The following is a 17,788-nucleotide window of genomic DNA, read 5'->3' as shown; positions in this document are numbered from 1 at the left end:
GGAGTGCTCAACCAAGCGATGGGAGAGATGACTGATGGCTGAAAGGTCATCCGAAGCATTGTTCTACGACACCCATCAAATGTGTATGGGGGCGTTTAGAGGATCTACTGCTAACATCTTGGTGCAGGATACCACAGGCAACGTTTAAAGGTCTTATGAAGAGCACAGGAGTCGACCTACACAGTATTAAACAGGTGGTTACCATCTTGTGGCTCTATCTTGTCTTTGCAATGACTTACTGTAAAGTTCTTTCAAGCATTTCCTGCTTGTGTGAACCTAACAGTCTTTGACCTATGATATAGGCTCATAGCTGCTGGCAACTGAGATCGTGACCTTTGATGTGAGGCACAGTTGGGAGTGCAGCCATCCTCTCCAGACGTACGGCCTATCCCCCTCCGAGAACATCCTCCCTACTGTGGATGAAGGAGGAGATTGTCCTCTAGGTTGTTTTGCAGAGCTCATTCTGCTTCATAAGATGAAATATGCTGACAAGAATATATTGTGCTGCTTGGACCTACTTCTGTGTTACATCCTTGGAGAGTCCAATTCTTCGTATTACTAGAAATGCAAGATGCAGATGTACATATTCAAATTATTTTTTAATTGAAACCCTTCTTTATATTTACATAGTCATCAACTGAGAGGGTGACATTTTAAAATATGTGCATGCCCAAAAGTCTGTAGTCAAGGTCATATTAGCAAGGCGGACCATGTGGCTTCATAGGGCAATTGCCACCACCGAACACCTCCTCTTAAATAAAAGCTTTGTTAGGCCATAAGTGGTTGGAAAGCTGGAGAATGGAAAGAGCTTAGACAGGATAACCAACACCTGGTCCACCTATCGTTGGTTAAAAACCTCAGCATCATAATTAAATCCAAGTTTGATACTTGCTATGGTCGCCCTCTTTTTTAGTGTCATATCACGCTCTACAGCAGTGTCCTATATGGGAGGTTCTTTATCCTTTATTCTGAGAACCGATAGGAAATCCAACAGTAAGTACAGTACATCCTAGTGATATTCCCCAACCTTGTCAGAAGGTTTTTGCCTCCCAATCTCAGAGCAACATGATATAGGGGCAGACACCCTGATTCCAGTAACGTGTCTCTTACTGGGCTGTTTGTTTCAGCTTTGATAAAATCACTGTTTTATCAGCAGGAGATCAACACTAGAGGACTAGTAAAAGTCCTGCAATGTGGTCCTCCATATTCATGAGCTCTACTCCCACCATTGATTGGCACCTTTCTGCCTATGCACAGTGCACACAGAAAGCTGCCACTCGGTGGTGTGTGCGGGAATATACAGACCTCAGCATTTGAAGAACTGGTAGATCTACAGCAAATATAAGTGATTTTATCAAAACTTCAGCAAGCAGCCCAGTAAGTGATACATCACTGGAAGGAGGGTCTTTGCCTTCAGATAGTGTAGCAAAAACCTAGTTATGGATTCCCTTTAAAGAGAACCTGGTATCACAATCTGAATTCATAGTATCATATAAAATGGTATTAGGTTCTTGAAGAAGTCACTTGAAGGAAAAAAATAGGTTATGAAGTAACACATGCGATTTGTGAAGAGTCCAGTGGGCGGTCACAGTCCTCATGATTCATGCAGTCCCATGTCCATCCTGGCTTGATTGACCTCCAAAAGGCTGGGGTACATCATTACCAACTCCAGCGGCATCAGTGTAAAGATGAAGCTTCACATTGTGACACTCCTATATATCTGAGAATACCTCTATATGTATCTATCGTTAGGATTTAATATACTTTTCAAGGAATTAAAGAGACTCCTGTGATTGGAATCAGATTAACACTTCGATCGACCGATAATATCAGAATAAATGCTAATCTAATCTCTAATCTCAATATCTACATGAAAAAATGGTGGGCATCTGTCAGAGAGGGAATATAATGGGGGATTAAGGATGGGGAAGTGATGAAGCAAGAACAAGAGTGACCCCTCAGAGAAGGAAATTGGTAATGAATAGAATGACTTTACAGGAAATGAACTGGATGAGTTATACAGATAAGAAGGAGGCAAAAAAGGGAAGGTCTGAGGGTTTCTCAAGAAGTAAAATAAAAAAGAAGTCTGGGTAAGAAGATATCTACTGGTCATTTACAGTATCTTTATGTTTCTATATTTTTTAATCAGGATTTAACAGCTCATTTACCGATATTTATACTGCACCCACATAATATTTACAGTTATTGTAATAATAATTTTATTTATATAGCGCCAACATATTCCGCAGCGCTTTACAAATTATAGAGGGGATTTGTACAGACAATAGACATTACAGCATAACAATAATCATAGTTCAAAATAGATACCAGGAGGAGTGAGGGCCCTGCTCGCAAGCTTACAAACTATGAGGAAAAGGGGAGACACGAGAGGTGGATGGTAACAATTGCTTTTGTTGTTCTGCCCAGCCATAGTGTAAGAATTGAGTGTTCATGTAAAGCTGCATGAACCGGTTATCAGCCTAAATATGTAACAGTACAGACACAGAGAGATATTAAATACTGTACATAAAGCATATGAGAACATGATGTGAGGAACCTGATTATGGTTTAAGTTTTTTGAATGGGCCACACAGGGATCGTTAGGTTAATGCGTTGAGGCGGTAGGCCAGTCTGAACAAATGTGTTTTTAGGGCACGCTTAAAACTGTGGGGATTGGGGATTAATCGTATTAACCTGGGTAGTGCATTCCAAGGAATGGGCGAAACAAGTGCAAAGTCTTGGAGACGGGAGTGGGAGGTTCTGATTATTGAGGATGCTAACCTCAGGTCATTAGCAGAACGGAGAGCATGGGTAGGGTGATAGGCTGAGACCAGGGAGGAGATGTAGGGTGGTGCTGAGCCATGGAGAGCTTTGTGGATGAGGGTAATAGTTTTGTACTGGATTCTGGAGTGGATGGGTAACCAGTGTAATGACTGGTACAGGGTAGAGGCATCGGTGTAACGGTTGGTGAGGAATATAATCCTGGCAGCAGCATTCAGGACAGATTGGAGCGGGGAGAGTTTGGTAAGAGGGAGAACGGTTAGTAGACAGTTACAATAGTCCAGACGAGAATGAATGAGTGAAACAGTAAGAGTTATTGCAGAGTTGAAAGTAAGAAAAGGGCGAATTCTAGAAATGTTTTTGATTTTTGAGATGCATATAAGGAGAGTGAGCCAGTGATTGGATGTGGGGGGAGAATGAAAGCTCGGAATCAAGTATGACCCCAAGGCAGCGGGCATGTTGCTGGGGAGTTATGGTAGAAGTACACACGGAGATGGCAATGTCAGACAAAGGTACGTTAGTAGAGGGAGAGAACACGAGGAGTTCAGTTTTTGACAGGTTCAGTTTCAGATAGAGGGAGGACATGATATTAGACAGGGGTGTCAAACTGCATTCCTCGAGGGCCTCAAACCATGCGTGTTTTCAAGATTTCCTTAGCAGTGCACAAGATGCAGGAATCATCTGTGCAGGTGATTAAATTATCACCTGTGCAATACAAGGAAATCCTGAAAACATGACCTGGTTGCAGCCCTCGAGGAATGCAGTTTGACACCCCTGATGTTAGAGACAGCGGTAAGACAATCACTGGTGTGTTCTAAAAAGGCAGGTGTGAGATCAGGAGAAGTGTATAATTGGGTGTCATCAGCATAGAGATGGTACTGGAACCCAAATCTACTAATTGTTTGTCCAAAAAGGGCAGTATACAAAAAGAAGAGGAGGGGGCCTATGACTGATCCTTGAGGAACCCCAATAGTAAGGGGAAGGTGAGAGGAGGAGGAACCAGCAAAAGATACAGTGAAGGAGCCGTCAGAGAAATAGGAGGAGAACCAAGAGAGAACGGTGTCCTTGAGGCCGATGGAGTGTAGCATAGTGAGGATGTCGAAAGCTGCGGAGATATCCAAGTGAATTAACATGGAGTAGTGACCATTATGCAGATTTTAATATTTATGAACTGAGTGAAATGGAATTTTTCATTGTGGAAGGTTCATCCTTCTGTATTAATAGCACGGTGGCTCAGTGGTTTTGTTGTGCAGCGCTGGGGTTCTGGGTTTGTATGTTCTCCCCGTGTTTGCGTGAGTTTTTTCCAGGTTCTCCGGTTTCCTCCCACACTCCAAAGACATACTGATAGGGAATGTAGATTGTGAGCCCCAATGGGGACAGTGATGATGATGTCCATAAAGGGCTGGGAAATTAATGGTGCTATATAGTGAGGAAAATAAATAAACAGCAGTAACACAGTAGGCATCAGGAGGAGATGTGAACTTATGAGTAGAGATGAGCGAATTTGCTCGGGCTCCCTCTTATTCGGCAAGCTGCAGAGGGAACCCGGCTTCCTAGATCATGCCTGTGTGTTGGGCTCTCCATGCATGTGTCATGACTGTGACATAGCCGCGACACATGCAGCTGCGGCGGTGATCAGCTGATCGGCCAGAGTGATCCAGGAAGCCAGGTTCCCTCTGCAGCTTGCCGAATAAGAGGAAACCCGAGCAAATTTGCTCATCTGGATGTGTACCACTGATGAGTTGTGTTGTGGCACTCTTGGCTGGCCGTAAGGTGTTGTGACTTCCAGTGGGATCTGCGTACTAGGTGGCATTCTTCTTTGCATGTTGGAGTCTGTTTGGTAATGGTGGTCATGTCTGTCATTTGCAGAATATTTTTTCTGGCAGTGGTAATTCTGGTAAAGCTGGAATTTGAATGGATTATGGGAGCATTACAGGGCAGAGAAAGATTGGGAATGGGATCAACTCTGCAGCCCCTAAAATACTATTTGAGGGTTAATTACTTTTACATAATTGGGCCAGAAGAAGCGCAGAACAGTGCGAAGAGTCCAGACCCTGGGTGCTTTGTGCACCTTTGTCATTTGTCTTGCATTTCATGAAGATAATAGAAGATTTTGTTTTACCAGTGAGTGCTGTCCCATTTCTTCTATATTGGATATTACATCTGTCCTTCACCGCCTGTGTCACTTCTAAAATTTGTTCCTGTATTGAGGATAACAAGCTGATTCGCCAATGCTTGAAGTTAAGTCACGTAGTCGCTGTGCCGACCCAGCTTCTTCGTACTGAATTTATATTTACATGATTATGTAGCCTATTTGTTTAGTGATGTCTGGTAGTATCACTGAGGCACATCATATCTCATGTTTCCATCACATGCCCCTTGCTTCAGCCATACAGTAATATGAGAGAATGAGATGTTCATGCCAGCAAGTGTTGCAGTTCCTTTGGGGCTTTGATAATTTTTTATACAAAAGATAATGCAATGATTAATGGAGGAACTATCTAAAATAAATTATCTAAATACTAAGATACCTAAAAGCAAAACTAAAAACATAAAACTTCAATAGCAGCCAGCAAGCCTCTCATCCGGCAAGTCTTAACCCTCCGATAAAGATGGACAGTTTGGCTGAGCGTATATTTATTCCCAATAGGAAGAAGGGTCTGAGACACTTCCAATCACCTCTGCCGGTGACATCTCCTAGGAGAAGAGAAGGATTTGGCATTCAAATTTATTGTGCCCCTGACATCATCTGTTGGGGAAGAATCTACACATTAGATGGTCAGCCATTCATGATGAAATATATGTCTGATGTTGGGTATGTATGTAGCGTCCATTTCTTCTGGAAAAAGTAAGAGTGTGAAGTGAGTGAAATCAATGGTAGGAAACCAGAGAGGCAGGAAACGGAAGAAAGGTCAGTGAAGTTCAGATATAGTCCTTCTGATTTCTCAGATAACCTAGACCAGAGTTCCCACTTGTCTGTCCACTTCTCCATTCACCTCCACTGGTGCTCATACTCCCTTATGGGCAGGTAATACTGAGGTGTAGGAATAATCAGCATGTTTTTTAATGTAAAGTATCTAAGCATTCCTCACCTCGTTTCCCCTTTAGGCGTATAGAACTGGCCCTATATCACCTCGACTTTTGGCTCTATAATGATGACATATCACATAGCCTGAGGGGATGGTGGATACCGGCCAACACTAGAGAATTAAAGGGCAACTGAGGTGAGGAATCATCACTTCCCCTTCATAAACAAATAAGGAGAACCTCAACCCCCTCACTAAAAAAAGAGATAGGGAATGCGTTGTGGAGTGGTTCAGGCAGGAAAAAGTTAACAGGCAGCTGTAGGGAGTGACTGAAGCTCTGGGCAAAGTAGCTGATGAGTAGAGATCCTGATATGTATGAAGAGATTGCTTTATCATATTCGCACGTATCACTGACTATAAATTATAATGGAAAACAGGCTTGTGATCTAAAAAAAAAAAAAACAACTATTTTTAAAACCAGACATTTTTTTTCACAGAAAATGTATTGCAAAAAGTTCACTCTGTGTAAAATTGCAAAATGTTTATAAAAACAAGCAACTTTGCAATTGTAATATTGTTAAAAAAAAATTCTCAGTTTTCAAGGTCAGAGGCATTTTTAATTTTATTGTTTAAAGGGAACCTGTCAGGTAAAATAACTTTATTAACCTGCAAATATGGGGTTAATCTGCAAATTAATAGCATTCTGACACCATGCAGCACCCGCACTGAGTACCTCCGTTGCCCAGAGGAAGTGCGTTGTATTCCCCCCGGCAGTTTGGCCTCCAGTCATAGTGGTGGTGCCAGCACAGTTTTAGTCATCGCTCTGTGTATAGAGAGCAGCAGTTGTAACTGCGCCCCCGGCACTGACTGACAACCGGCCTTAATTATAATCTGGCTGTCAGTTAGTGCCACACCTGTGACTAAAAGAGCGAGGCTGCCGTGAGGAATAAACTTAATTTCTTTTTGGCAGCAGGGCTCTCAGTGTGGGCACCGCACGATGTCAGATACGTATTAACATGATGATTAATAGTGTTATTTTACATGACAGGTTCCCTTTAATGTTCAACTGCCATCCAGCAGCTCGTAGAGGGATCATCAGAGCTTACAAGCTCTTTTCAATAGAGCATTGCATACACTGATCTAAAACTGGACGGGTTGTTGGAGCGTGCTATGGTGTCCCTGTGCAATCATATCACTGGTGTGAGCTGCCAGTCTTCAGGCATGCACGGGAAGCCGGGAAATTGAGGAGCAGTAGGCTCCTAAAGATTAAACTTGAAAATAGTCGTTTAATGAATGCATATGGGTTTAAATGGAAAGTTTTCCATCTATGGTCATTTTCCATACACTTCAATGTAAGAACAAAATATATTTATTTTTGTAAAAAAAAAAAATGGAATTTTTAGAATAAAACCATTTCAACCATGAATTCACATAAACTGGTTCTTGAACTGATCAGTTACATTCTGTTTTTGTTTTTACCTTTTAAAATGGAATAGAAAAACTTAAGAAAAGAAGTAAAAAGAATGGTAAAAGGGCACTAAGGCCGAGCTCACCTTGTGTGTCTCTGCTCATTCCTGACTCTGTTGGAGGTTTCCATCTGAATCCCTGAAAAATAGGATTTAAACATGCCCCTGACAGAGCCATTGACTTTCATTTGATCTTCTTTCCGGTGGTATCTGTCTTCTAAGCTGGACGCAAAAAAATATTAAAATTCGAGAGTCCTCAGTGGTTTATACCTTTTAATGGCTAATTCAAAATGATGGTAACAAATAGCAAACTTTCGAGACTACTCAGGCCATAGTAAATAGTCCAATGCAAATTTATTTCTTTATAGCCACAGTGTTTTTTTCAGTAACCAGTATGCCTCCTCCACAAAGGTTTTTTGTTGTTGTTTGAAGGATAACCTATTGATTGTGAGAATAACATAAGAAAAAGCGATAGTAGATGAAATTATATGGCGTTGCTCAAATATTCAGTACTGTGTAATAGTTTTAGGAATGTGTGGAATAAAATGCTAAAAAGTAAGAATTCTTTCAGATAGAGAAGTTTTATTAGTTTATTATTATCAATTAAAAATGCAAAGTGAGTAAGCAAAAAAGAAATCTAAATCAAATCAATATTTGAGGTGACCGCTCGTTGCCTCGAAAACATCATTAGTTCTCTGAGATACACTTGTACAGTGTTTGTAAAAGAACTTAGCTGGAAAGTTTTTCCAAACATCTTGGAAAACTAACCACAGAATGTCGTTTGTCACTGGAAATAGAGAACAAGGATAGACAATGCCAGAAAGGTACTGGGAGGGCCGCAAAAGATAGTTGTCCCTATGTGGGTAATACACAGTTGAGGGAACAATATCAAGCAAATTCTTCCATGCCACAGTCCAGGAGAGGAAGATACCTTCCCAGGTAAATGGGATATGACAAGCCTAACCAACCCCAAGCTTTTACAAACGTCTGCCTATCTCAACAGGCTTTGGCATTTGTATGCATGAGCCAGCCTACCCCAGTGCTAGAGAACAGAAGTTTTTCTGACAGCTGTGGAGAAGATCAAAATTTCCAGAAAGGCATGCTCCCATCTGTGATCCACCGAGCGACCGAGAATTTGAAGAGAGAAAAATGTGATGGTGAAGCCAGTGTTACTTGTTTCATTTTTATCACCACCTGAAACTCCTCATTGGGCTGGTAAGGCCATGTTCATTCTGGGGTGGATCCTGTGGAATCCCTTTAGAAAAATAAGGTCAGATTCCAGTAGGGTCTCAAAAAAAAAAAGATCCAGTTGAGGGATGGTTTCTGCTTACCCTTGTGGCCGAGAAGGCCTGTGTTCTTCTAATAGCTAGATAGGCAAAACTTTTATTTTTCCTTCTATTTCTGTTGTGCCTTTTGTGACCTTTTCTGTTGGATTTAGGGCAGCCCTGCAGTTAGGAGGTCCTGCACCCTCAGCAAAGGACTGATCCAAATCCACAAGTCTATTTTGCATTTTAAGTACTGTTGCCGATGTTTTGGACTATTTCTACCTCGTGATAAAGGGTCCTTAACCGAGAAGGACCAGATTCCATGCCAAGGAATTCTTTTATCACAAATCTGGACAACCTCTATAATTAAAACATCTAGCACTGTAGCATGCCTAATCCTAAAAGCATCTGCTTTCCGGTTACAGGTGTCATCACGACATATACAATTTTCCAACTTACTGTCACAGGGTTACCGCAACAGAGAGGAGCCAGAAGACTGCAGCGTCTGATTGCTCCTACCCCTGTACTGAAAAGAAGCACTTCACCTTCTTTTTAAACGGTGTTAATTTCTTTTGGCAGTACAGTGGTTAGTCGGCCATGTTGGGAGCTGTGAGAGTCTTGGCTCTCAGCTGAGCTCGGTTAGCCACTCCTATCACCTATATAATCTGGGTCCCGACTGACACACATCTTCAAAGTTGGCTTATGCTGTATGGCTGGGTGGATAGTTTAGTGGTTATATAAGAAAGCGTATGGTGGGTTTATCAGTGACTATTGCTTGGGTTTGTAAGTGTGATAATTTACTTTCCTCCTCCTACTATGGTTTTGCCCCATCCTCCACTCCCCGGTGTATTCCTCTGTTATATGTGAGTGAATATTTGTATGCTTGGTATTTTCAGCGGTCCTTGTTCGTGTTGCCTTGTTCATCTTTTTGCTGTTCTGCGGTACACGGTTGATCTTCTCTTACCTGGGTGGGGGAAGGGTATAAACGGAGGGCAGATACAGGAGATAAGGCAAAGGTGGAGGCCCCAGTAACTTCACTTTCAGAAGTATCCCGGGGAATAGGGAGAGCTAGGGCGTCCCCTAGCGTTAGGGACAGGAAAGGAGCCCCTGGTCCCAGGTCACCCGACATCCGAGTCGTGACACTTACGTTCATTTGACAACTACTTTTTCATCCTGCTACACTCAATGAAGTAGGGGCTGTAGTATTTCACTGAACATGGAGAGAATTATGATGAGCATCTCGACGGCACTGCTGTAATTGTGCAAATCGCATATGAGCGGCCACATGATGACATGAAGCTATGTATATGAGGGGGGCGCCAAACTGAATTCTTGCCCCAGGTGCTGGAAGACATAGATCTGCCTCTGAAAACTGCACAGTGTACATCTGGCCCATAAAATCCTATTAGAACTGTACTGTATACATCCATATACTTTTATTCTATGGCCATATATATACTTCCAACAGTATAGCCAGATGTGGTGTAAATAGTATCCAAACATAATCCAAAACTTAGGCCAACTTCGCATACAGTGTTTAGGAGCATTTTTTTTTGTGTGTTGCTAAAATGCTGCAAAAAATTGTAGTAAAAAATATAAATGACTTCATGCACTTGGTTTTGTTGAGGGACATTTTAGTGACATTTTTGCGTTCAGTTGCATTTTCAGAAAAACTTAGGTAGAAATATAATGTTTTGCAATAATTTTTCACCAAAGGCTTCTCAGTAGACTCTTATTAAACCTGGAGCAACCCCTGTACAAAGGTACACAAAATAAAAAATAAACAACACTAAAAATGCAAGTAAAAAATATAATAGAAAACTGTTTATACCGCAGATAATTTGCAAAATAAAACTTGAAAAAATCCTGTTTAAATAAGGCTTTTAATTTATGTAAATTCTATGAAGGTGCGTGCTCCATCACATAGCCTCCAGTGAAGTAGTTCCATTAGTGGTAATAAGTAAATCATGGTTTCTACAATTTAGGTCATTCCCAGTTATGTGCTGCTGTAAGTTTGTTAATGCTTCCAGTGGAACAGTCTGTTAGGTCAAGCAGCAACAGTGCAGCATCAGAGCAGTGATTGTCACCGGCTGACCTGATCTTACCTTTGCTGCTCACATTAAATAAAAAAAACAAAAAAACTTCCTTCTCCTGTGTAACAAGGGCATTGTCATATATCACGTGTATTAGTCACAGGCAGATGTCTTCAACTACACAATGGCAAATTAACTTTATACACCCTGTTCTATTTTGGTCCCTAAGCTGCGATCTAGAAACCATAGACAAATATATATTCAGAGGCAACTCCGAGATGCCATAAATGTAAGTGCATCAGTGTGCATATATACAGTGTGTGTGTATATCTATCTATCTATCTATCTATCTATCTATCTATCTATCTATCTATCTATCTATCGATCTATATATATATATATATTAAAGATTTTTCTGTATTTTCATGACTATGAAAATTGTACATTCACACTGAAGGCATCAAAACTATGAATTAACACATTTGGAATTATATACTTAACAAAAAAATGTGAAACAACTGAAAATGTGTCTTATATTCTAGGTTCTTCAAAGTAGCCACCTTTTGCTTTGATGACTGCTTTGCACACTCTTGGCATTCTCTTGATGAGCTTCAAGAGGTGGTCACCAGGAATGGTTTTCAATTCACAGGTGTGCCCTGTCAGGTTTAATAAGTGGGATTTCTTGCCTTATAAATGGGGTTGGGACCATCAGTTGTGTTGTGCAGAAGTCTGGTGGATACACAGCTGATAGTCCTACTGAATAGCTGTTAAAATTTGATTTGTATTATGGCAAGAAAAAAGCAGCTAAGTAAAGAAAAATGAGTGGCCATCATTACTTTAAGAAATGAAGGTCAGTCAGTCCGAAAAATTGGGAAAACTTTGAAAGTGTCCCCAAGTGCAGTGGCAAAAACCATCAAGCGCTACAAAGAAACTGGCTCACATGAGGACCGCCCCAGGAAAGGAAGACCAAGAGTCACCTCTGCTTCTGAGGATAAGTGTGGGGTCGCACGCATTCAGCAAAGCATCGCTTTAGCTAAGCATCAAGTTATAGCAGTTATTCCATGGCAGTTAGTCAGGGCAGGAGTCAGGTAACCCACACTCTGCTCTCCCTTCTATCCATGTGCTTTATTCCTATCCTCCTATGCTCCCTTGCAATCCACATTCACCGCCCAATCCCCCCTCCATCATGACTCATATACATCAGCTCCTCTCTCCTTCCCTCTCCCATGTACAGCTCCCATGCACTTCTCACCTTCCTGAAAAACCTCAGTCCCTCTTGCCAAAACACACTGCACAAAAAAAACTTCTTACAATTCCAAAAACTTCTTGCTTTTTATCTTCCTACTCCTACTGATTTTGGGAGACATCTCCCCCAACCCTGGTCCACCATCCCACAACCTCAACTGCTACCCTACCTCACATCAAAACCATTCTAACCTTATTAATATTACTTTCACTCCCTCATCTCCTTCTTTTAATTGTGCCCTTTGGAATCCACGGTCTGTATATAACAAGCTTCCTTTCCTGCACAACTACTTTCTGAACAACTCTCTAAATCTATTGGCCCTCACTGAAACCTGGATCCAGGATTCTGACAAGGTCTCCCCTGCTGCCATTTCCCATGGTGGCCTACAATTCTCCCATTCCCCGAGACCCACAAACAGACCTGGTGGTGGAGTCGGCATACTCCTCTCCCCACAATGCACCTTCCAGGTCATCCCACCAACTCCATCACTCTCATTCCCTTCTTTTGAGGTCCACACCATCAGGCTCTTCCGTCCCCTCTCCCTCAGAGTAGACGTCATATACCGGCCCCCAGGCTCGCCCACCCACTTCCTGGACCATTTCTCTGCCTGGCTGCCGCACTTCATGTCCTCAGAACTCCCAACCCTTATCCTGGGAGACTTCAACATCCCCATAAACAGCCCCACTTCTACATCTGCATCCCAGCTTCTATCACTAACCACTTTGCTCAGCCTCTCACAGCTCTCAACCTCTGAGACACACAAGGACGGTAACACCCTTGACCTAGTCTTTGTCTGGCTGTGTTCAATCTCCTACCTAAATAACTCACCACTTCCCCTCTCTGACTACAACATTCTCTCCTTCATGCTCACAAATCCTCGCTCACCCCAGCACCCTCCTACCTACCATTCAGTCAGAAATCTACAAACCATTAACCCTCATACACTCTCAGACTCCTTACACTCATCGCTGTCCCCAATCTCCTTTTTTTCCTGTCTTGATCTGGCAGTACATCACTACAATGATACTCTTAGAAGCACACCAAACCAAGTAGCTCTCCTCACCCTCAGAACCTCCAAACACAGAGTAAAACAGCCCTGGCTCACATCGCAAACTCGATTTTTCCAGCGATGCTCTAGGAGTGCTAAACGCTTATGGAGGAAAACTCGCACACCAGAAGACTTCATACACTTCAAATTTATGTTAAAAACCTATAACTCTGCCCTTCACATCGCCAAACAGACCTACTTCACCACTCTGATCTCCTCACTATCCAACAACCCCAAGAAACTTTTTGACACCTTTCACTCCCTCCTCAGGCCAAAAGCTCAAGCCCCTATCACAGACATTTGTGCTGATGACCTGGCCTCCCACTTTATAGAGAAAATAGACAATATCCGTCAGGAAATCCGCTCCCAATAACCAAGTTCAGTGACTCCCATCCCTCCCTGCATCTCCCCTGGCTCACTCTCCACATTTGATCCCATCACAGAAGAAGAAGTCTCCAGGCTCCTCTCTTCTTCTCGTCCGACTACATGCACTACCGACCCCATTCCCTCTCATCTCCTCCAGTTTCTCTCTCCAGTCGTCACTACTCACCTAACTACAATCTTTAATCTCTCACTCTCCTCAGGCATTTTCCCGTCCTCCTTCAAACACTCTATCATTACTCCGTTACTAAAGAAACCCACCCTCGACCCATCCTGCACAAACAACTACAGACAGGTCTCCAATCTCCCCTTCATCTCTAAACTCTTGGAGCGCCTAGTCTACTCCCGCCTTACCCGTTACCTCTCCATTCACTCCTTCCTAGACCCTTCACAGTCCGGCTTCTGCCCCCTACACTCGACAGAAACTGCACTCATCAAAGTGACCAATGACCTTCTGACAGCAAAATGTAACGATGACCACTCTCTGCTCATTCTTCTCGACCTTTCTGCAGCTTTCGACACTGTTGACCACCCTCTCCTAGTCTCTAGGCTCAGGTCACTTGGCATTAAGGACACTGCTCTCTCCTGGTTCTCCTCCTATCTTTCTGGCCACTCTTTCAGTGTTCTGTTCTCTGGCTCCACTTCATCTCCTCTTCCTCTCACTGTCGGGGTACCCCAGGGCTCAGTCCTTGGCCCCCTTCTTTTCTCCCTCTACACTGCCCCAATTGGACAGACCATCAGCAGATTTGGCTTTCAGTACCATCTTTATGCCGACGACACACAACTATACACGTCATCCCCTGGCCTTACTCCTGCTGTACTACAGAACACCACTGACTGTCTGTCCGCAGTCTCCAACATCATGTCCGCTCTCTATCTGAAACTCAACCTCTCCAAAACTGAACTTCTTCTGCTCCCACCATCTACTAACCTCCCTAAACCTGATGTTTCCCTCTCCGTGGGTGGCACCATAATAACACCCCGGCAGCAGGCACGCTGTCTGGGTGTTATGTTTCACTCCGATCTCTCCTTCACATCCCATATACAATCTCTCGCCCGCTCATGCCGCTTACACCTAAAGAACATCTCTAGAATCCGCCCTTTTCTCACTATAAAAACAGCAAAAACCCTCACTGTCGCCCTGATCCACTCCCGCCTGGACTACTGCAACTCTCTATTAATTGGCCTCTCCCTCACTCGACTTTCCCCTCTCCAGTCCATCCTTAATGCAGCAGCCAGGGTTGTCTATCTAGCTAATCGTTACTCAAATGCGTCTGCTCTTCGCCAGTCATTACACTGGCTGCCCATTCATTGCAGGATACAATTCAAAGTACTTGTTCTCACCCACAAAGCTCTTCACAGTGCGGAACCCCCTTACATCTCCTGCTTCATTTCTGTCTATCGGCCTTACCGACCTCTGCGCTCTGCAAATGACTTTCGACTAACCTCTGCACTAATCCGTACCTCCCACTCCCGACTCCAAGACTTCTCCCGTGCTGCGCCAATCCTCTGGAATGCTCTACTCCAAGAAATTAAGACCATCCACAATTTGCATAGTTTTAGGCGCTCCCTCAAAACACATTTGTTCAGAGCAGTCTATCATGTTCCCTAATCAGTTATTTTGTTTGTGTGTAGCCCATTCACTACTTCCATCTATCCCCCACTCCCTGAAGATGGCTGGACCATCATTGTAAATACATCATTGTAAATACACACCTGTACTTTGTATCTCCCCCACCTCATTGTAGATTGTAAGCTCTCATGAGCAGGGTCGTCTTGTGTTGCTTTAATTATTGTATGTTAACATTGTTACTTATGACTGTTGTGTTTGAAGCTGTTAAACTGTAAAGCGCTACGGAATATGTTGGTGCTATATAAATAAAGATTATTATTATTATAAGTTTATCCGAGTCACCAGCCTCAGAAATCGAAGGTTAACAGCAGTTCAGATTAGAGACCAAGTCAATGCCTCACAGAGATCTAGCAGCAGACACATCTCTACAACAACTGTTAAGAGGAGACTTTGTGCAGCAGGCCTTCATGGTAAAATAGCTGCTAGGAAACCACTGCTAAGGACAGGCAACAAGCAGAAAAGACTGGTTTGGGCTAAAGAACGCAAGCAATGGACATTAGACAAGTGGAAATCTGTGCTTTGGTCTGATGAGTCCAAATTTGAGATCTTTGGTTCCAACCACCGTGTCTTTGTGCGACGCAGAAAAGGTGAACTCTACATGCCTGTTCCCACCGTGATAGTACAAGAGATGTGGTGCACTCCGCATGGAAAAAAAAGGTGCAGGCTGAACACAAAGTCACAATGTCTATAGAAAAAACAGCCGCACACTCAAGACTTGCAGGTTTCGACCAAGGCTGGTCTTTGTCAAAACCACACTTCTAATGGAGGGTAGAAAAGGTGCAGAGGCAGTACTGCATCACCAAGGTGACGGACTCAGTGCTACAGGACCCTTGCAGACTCCGCCCACTCCGGACTGCCTCTGCACCTTTTCTACCCTCCATTAGAAGTGTGGTTTTGACAAAGACCAGCCTTGGTCGAAACGTTAACCGTAACTTAAAGTATCCGTCATTTTCTCTGAACACTAATAAGCATTTGGTGATGCCTGTACTAAAAATAAAAAATACAACTTTCACGTAAAAACCTGCAAGTCTTGAGTGTGCGGCTGTTTTTTCTATAGACATTGTTCCCACCGTGAAGCATGGAGGAGGAGGTGTGATGGTGTGGGGGTGCTTTGCTGGTGACACTGTTGGGGATTTATTAAAAATGGAAGGCATATTGAACCAGCATGGCTACCACAGCATCTTGCAGCGTCATGCTATTCCATCCTGTTTGCGTTTAGTTGGACCATCTTTTTTTTTTCAACAGGACAATGACCCCAAACACACCTCCAGGCTGTGTAAGGGCTATTTGACCAAGAAGGAGAGTGATGGGGTGCTACGCCAGATGACCTGGCCTCCACAGTCACCAGACCTGAACCCAATCGAGATGGTTTGTTGTGAGCTGGACTGCAGAGTGAAGGCAAAAGGGCCAACAAGTACTAAGCATCTCTGCGAACTCCTTCAAGATTATTGGAAGACCATTCCCGGTGACTACCTCTTGAAGCTCATCAAGAGAATGCCAAGAGTGTGCAAAGCAGTCATCAAAGCAAAAGGTGGCTACTTTGAAGAACCTAGAATATAAGACATAATTTCAGTTGTTTCACACTTTTTTTTGTTAAGTATATAATTCCACATGTGTTAATTCATAGTTTTGATGCCTTCAGTGGGAATGTACAATTTTCATAGTCATGAAAATACAGAAAAATCATTAAATGAGAAGGTGTGTCCAAACTTTTGATCTGTACTGTATATATATATATATATATACAGTATATATATATATATATATATATATATATATATATACTGCTCAAAAAAATAAAAGGAACACTTAAACAACACAATGTAACTCCAAGTCAATCACACTTCTGTGAAATCAACCTGTCCTGTTATGTAGTAACACCGATTGTGAATCAATTTCTCCTGCTGTTGTGCAAATGGAACAGACAACAGGTAGAAATGACAGGCAAATAGCAAGATAACCCCTATAAAGGAGTGGTTCTGCAGTTGGTGACCACAGACCACTTCTCTGTTCCCATCCTTTTTGGCTGTTGTATGGGTCACTTCTGCATTTTGTCATTTCTCTCACCTCTAGAGGTACTGTATAGTAGTATGAGGTGGTGTCTACAACCCACAGAAGTGGCTCAGGTAGTGCAGGTCATGCAGAATGGAACATCAATGAGAGCTGTGGCAAGAAGGGTAGCACAGTGTCCAGAGCATGAAGCAGATACCAGGAGACACTCAGGTACACCAGGAGACATGGAAGGGGCCCATAGGAGGGTAACATCCCAGCCACAGGACTGCTACCTCTTCATTTATGCAAGTAGGAACAGGAGGCGCAGTGCCAGATTCCTGCAAAATGACCTCCAGCAGGCCACTAACATCCTTGTGTCTGCTCAAACTGTCAGAAACAGACTCCATGAGGGTGGTATGAGGGCCCAATGTCCAGAAGTGGGTGTTTTGTTTACAGCTGAGCACCTAAATGGCGATTGGCATTTGTCAGGGAACATCAACAATGGCAGATTCGATTTTAGCGCCCTGTGCTCTTCACGGATGACAGCAAGTTCATACTAAGCACATGTGACAGACGTGACTTAATCTGGAGACACTGTGGAGAACATTCTTCTGCCTGCAAAATCCTCCAGTATGACCGGTGGGTCAGTAGTGGTGCGGGGAGGCATTTATCTGGAAGGCTGCACAGCCCTCCATGTGCTTGCCAGAGGTACCCTGATTAGGTACTGTGAAGGGATCCTCAGACCCATTGTGAGACAATATGCAGGTGCAGTGGGCTCTGCGTCAGCAGCTTGTAGTACTGAGGAGCTGGAGAGAGTGGGCTTGAGCGCCTGAAAAGCGGTCTTGCAGGTGACTAACCTGTCTACCGCGAGAGGCAGCTTGTTCTTGATGCGCAATGAGACTGACGAGATGCTCAAG

The sequence above is a fragment of the Ranitomeya variabilis genome, chromosome 3 (assembly GCF_051348905.1).
Source record: "Ranitomeya variabilis isolate aRanVar5 chromosome 3, aRanVar5.hap1, whole genome shotgun sequence".
Classification (NCBI taxonomy): domain Eukaryota; kingdom Metazoa; phylum Chordata; class Amphibia; order Anura; family Dendrobatidae; genus Ranitomeya; species Ranitomeya variabilis.
The sequence above is the reverse complement of the archived record's forward strand: the minus strand, read 5'-3'. Positions refer to the sequence as shown.